Source organism: Phascolarctos cinereus, unplaced genomic scaffold, assembly GCF_003287225.1.
Source record: "Phascolarctos cinereus isolate Bilbo 61053 unplaced genomic scaffold, phaCin_HiC Scaffold_4;HRSCAF=312, whole genome shotgun sequence".
Taxonomy (NCBI): Eukaryota; Metazoa; Chordata; class Mammalia; order Diprotodontia; family Phascolarctidae; genus Phascolarctos; species Phascolarctos cinereus.
In genome coordinates, this window is record NW_027555847.1 from 433,662,956 (window position 1) to 433,668,382 (window position 5,427).

A 5,427-nucleotide genomic window follows, 5' to 3' on the forward strand; every position below is an offset into this window, starting at 1 on the left:
CAAACAAACAAACAAACAAAAAACAACTGCTGGGAAAACTAGAAAACAGTGTAGCAGATACTAGGTATATACCAACATCTTGCACTGTATACCAAAGCAAGGTCAAAATGTGTATACGATTTGGACATAAAGGGTGATACCATCAGCAAATTAGGATAGCAAGGTAGAATTTACCTGTCATATCTATGGAGAGGGGGAGAATTTCTGACCCAGTAAGAGATAGAGAGCATTATTAGATGTAAAATCAATTATTTTGAGTATATTAAATAAAATAGATTTTGTGCAAAGAAAACCAATGCAAACAAGATTAGAAGGAAAACAGAAACTTGGGAAACAATTTTTACAGCCAGTGTTTCTGATAAAGGCCTCATTTCTCAAATATAGAGAAAGCTGACCCAAATTTATAAGAATACAAGTCACTCCCCAATTGATAAATGGACAAAGGTTGTGAACAGGTAGTTTTCAGACAAATAAATAAAAGTTATATATATATATATATATATATATATATATATATATATATATATAAAAATATGAAAATGTTCTAAATCACTATTGATTAGAGAAATGCAAATTAAAGCAATTCTGAGGTACCACTTAACACCTATCAGATTGGCTAATATGACAGAAAAGGAAACTGATAAATGTTGGAGAGGATGCTGGAAAATTGTGACACTAATTCACTGTTGGTGGAGATGTGAACTGATTTAGCCATTCTGGAGAATAATTTGGAACTATGCCCAAAAGGCAATAATAACCCTGTGCACACATACCCCTTAATCCAGCGATAACACTACTAAATCTGTATCCCAAAGAGACCATAAAAAAAGGAAAAAGATCTACATGTACAAAAATATTTATAACAGCTCTTTTTGTGGTGGCAAAGATTTAGAAATTGTGGGAATCACAATCAATTGGAGAATGGCTGAACAAGTTGTGATATATGAATATAATGGAATACTATTATGACATTAGAAATGATAAATGGGCAGATTTCAGAAAGACTTGGAATGACTTACATGAAATGATGCAAAATGTGGTGAGTAAAACCAGGAGAACACTGCACATGGTAACTGCATCATGTTACATTTTGATTTTTTTTTATCTATTTCTTCTTTCACGACATGACCAATATGGAAATATATTTTACATGATAGCACATATATACAATCTATTTAAAATTCTTACCTTTTTGGGGAGGGGGAAAGTGAATGAGCAAGAGAAGGAGATAATTAGGAACTTGATTTTTTAAAATGTATGTTAAACATTTTCTTCTCATGTAATTGGAAAAAGTAAAATGCTAATTAAAAAAATAAATCTTTCAAGGTAACACAATCTACAAACAACACTAAACACTACATGAGACAAAGATTTTTCCTGAAAAATGGACAAAATGATAAGATAAATATAAATTTGCTAGTCTTTTTTTTCAATTTAAAATAATGAAAATAGGCTGGGTTGAGGGAACAAAATTACTACTTGAATCCCTTGTAGATTTATATGAGATGTCACACAACTCAATAATGTGCTGTTTAGTCTTTCCTGTAACTATTGGAGGGCATCCTCCAAAAATCTAAAGGGAAACTCACAGCTATCTTGCTACTATGGAACCCATCTTCTTTTACCACCCCTGGTGGAAAACTTACAAAAACAAAAACAAAAACAAAAACAAAAAAAAACTTATTCCTGACCCTAAACCACCCCATTCTTGTGGTAATCTTAATCAAAATCTAAACCACCCCAATCCCTGGGGTAAACTTATTCTGAAACTAAATCTAAACCTTGCCCTATGCTCAGAAGAAATAGGGATCAAGAGCAGGTGTCTGAACTCCAGGGGCAGTCTTTCAAGAAAAACTGCTTAGGTGAAAAATTTACCAGAGTAGTCTAGGGATTTTTTATGAAAGGCTGTGGGCCCAAGGATTTCTGACTTGAGCTGGCTGGCTTTGCCAAAAACTGTGGTAGTTAAAAGATGAAATCACTGAGGAAATAAAAATTCAATCTTCCTAGCATATTGATTCATTATACAATTCATGATTGCCTAGCAAACCAAGACTAGCCCTCAAGGAAGTTTATAATCTAAAGGGAGGCACTATATGCAAACAGATATATACAATGTGAGTTATATACAGGATAAATAGGAAATAATTAAAAGGACAATGGCATTAGAATTAAAAGGGACTGGGAAAGGCTTCCTGTAAAAGATGGGAGTTTCATTTTGATGTCAGAGATGTCAGAAGTAGGAGATGAGGAGGGAGATTATTTTCAGATAATGAGAGTTGGCCAGGGAAAATTCCTAGAACTTAGTGGAACAATCAGGAGGCCATCATCACTGTATCAGAGAGTACCTGTGAGGGAGTAAGATATAAGACTAGAAAGGTAGGTTATGAAGGACTTTGAATGCCAAACAGAGCATTTAATCTTTGATCTTGGACGTAATAAGAAGTAACTGGAGTGTAATGAGTAGGAGGGTGATGTGTCCCTACCAGTGCTTCAGAAAAACCACTTTAGTAGTTTAATTAAGGATGGATTAGGGTAGGGAGAAACTTTAATCTGGCAGACCCATTAGCAGGCTATTGTAATAATCAAGGTGTGACATGATGGGGGCCAGCAATGAGTGGTGGTAATGTCATAGATGAAAAGGGAAAATAGTCAAGAGATATTTGAAAGGTGAAACTGACAGATCTTGGCCACAGAACTTGACAGACTTCAGGTGTGACAACTTGGTTGTGAACCTGAGAGACCAGGAGGACTGTATTGCCTTGTACAGTAACTGGGAAGGTAGACTCTGGAGGAGAGAATGAGGCTGAAGACTTTGTTAAACTCTGCCTCACTTAAATCCACTCGACTCACAAGTTACTATACCACCCTTATGATGTCATTGGTCCTCTTAGAGAACTAAGGACCACCACCAACAACAACAGGGAAAGTAGATGGGGGGGCATTTGGGGGAAAGTTGAACTCTGTTTTCAATATACTAATTTTTAAAATGTCTACTGGACATCCAATTTTAAATAACTGAGTAGTAGTTAGAGATATGAGATTGGAGGTCAATAGAGAGATTGGGGCAAAATAAGTAGAATTGAGAGTCATCAGCATAGAAATGGTAATTAAATCCATGGTGATGAGATTACCTGGTGAGGTAGTATAGAGGGAGAAGAGAAGACAACCCAGGACTGGACTCTATGTGACTCCACTGGTTAGAAAGTGCAATCTGGATGAAGATCTAACAACACAGACTGGGAAGGAACTGTTACTAGGTAGAAGGAGAACCAGGACAGAGTGATATCCAAAAAACCTAGAGAGAAGAACGTGTCAAGGAGGAAAGTGATCAACAGTGTCAAAGGCTGCAGAGACTGAGGATTGAGTTAGGGCATTGCAGAGTCACTTGAGTTTTTTGTAAAGGGAAATGAAATGGTGAGATCCATACTTTTTGTAATGCTGCTTTAGTGGTTGTATGGAGAATGGATTAGAGCAGTGAGATAAATTGACCATTATAATAGTGTATATGGGAGGTGATGAGGGCTTCAATTAAGGTGGTGCTTGTGTTAATGGAAAGAATGAGACATATATGAGAAGTGTTGCAGCAATAGAAATACCAAATTTTGTGAGATGGCTAGATATGTGGTATAGGTTGATTCTACTAAAATGTATAATTTAAAATCATAAAACAATTTTAGTAGAAGAGTGTTGGAGGGAGTAAGTGTGGAAATAATAGATTCTCTTTTTAGATAGGATGAATTTGAAATAATATCCTCAAAATGTCTAACAGACAGTTGGTGATACAGAAACAGAGAGTTTAAGAGTAGAGTTTAGCAGAGGAAACCAGGACTGGGCATATAGATTAAGGAGTAATTCCCATAAAGACTATAAACTCACTGGATCTGATGCCTTTAACAAGTGAGACAATGTAGAAAGAAAAGAGAGCCAGAAGAGTTTCAGCCTACACTCAGATTTAAGGGAGTGATATCGATTACACAGGAAAGAAACCTAAAAAGAGCATGCCAAGCTAATATACTTGAACAATGGTTAAGTTTTAAACAATGTGATCCTAGATACAAATATGTTACAGAAGGCTCACAGTATTAAAGGCTGAAAAGGAACTAAAAAAATCATATGGGCTAATCCCCTAAAATAGAATTGCAATGATATTGAGACTTGGAGAGGTTAAATGACTTCCTAAGGTCATGTATGTGGGATGTGGAAAAACTGGGTTTTGTTCCCAGGTCCTCTGACTCCAAAACTGGGATTTTTAATTTTTTTAAAAAATTTCTAGGGTGGCCTAATGTTGGAGGTTCTAGGAAGGAGATGAGAGTTAAACTTGCCTGGCAGAAGAAAAAACTGTTAAACTTGCCTGGCAGAAGAAAGAACTGTATTGGCCAAGATAAGAGAAAGGGCATTCCAGACCAAAAAACAAACAAACAAATAAACAAAACAAACAAACAAAAAACCATGAATTACATCAAAAGAAATGCCAATGAAGAGAATGCTGTCATGGCAAAGGACCATTTGGAAACCCGAATGGACTGGAGGAAGAAGTAGGAAATAAAGTTTGCCATTAAGAATGCAGTCAACTTAGGGAGAAGTTGTCATCTGATGCACAGTAGCAGCCTTCCATTAACCTCCCTATAGAAGGATTAACATATGAATCAGGAATTGGCCAAATTCCTGGGCATAGTGCCGAAGGGCATGGAACATTGCCCACCAAATAGGGCAAATTTGGAAGGGCCCCTGACTAGGGATGCCTACTCAGAGCTGGGAGAATTGATTTCAGTGACTCTTTACATAGTAATGTCAAAACAACTTAACATTATTATCTAGCACAAATTGCTCGGTAAGCAAATACCAAGCCAGCTTGGTGAACTTTGTTTTTCCCCTGCTGAACTGAAAATAAATGATGGAGTAGGAATAAGGCAATCATCCTTGTCTATGGGAGGATTAATTATCACCTTATCATCACCAAAACTTCATGTTTCACCTTCTGTTTGAGATGTGTAATCACTAAGTAGTACCCACTTGCTGTGAGCAACAGGGATGCTTATCTCTTTATTTTTTTTAGTTCCTTAATTCACAGCTTCTCAAAACATTAAGTGTTATCTCAGCTTTATAGAATTTTGGCATGGTTTCCTGTGAAGCGTGCTTTTTGTGTGTGTGTCAATATCTTTTCCCAAAAAACTTAAGCACAGAATCAATCTGGAAAACTTGTTTGTCCATGTTAACCTTGAATAGTCTGTATTTGTCCTTTTTATTGTAATGGCCCTTCTTCCAGACCTATTAGCTCATTAAACATATGGATGTTTTAGATTACTAGATAAACATATATATATATATATATATATATATATATATATATATATATATGTATGTATGTATGTGTAAAAATATATACACACACATATACAAATATATATATACACATAAACATATGTG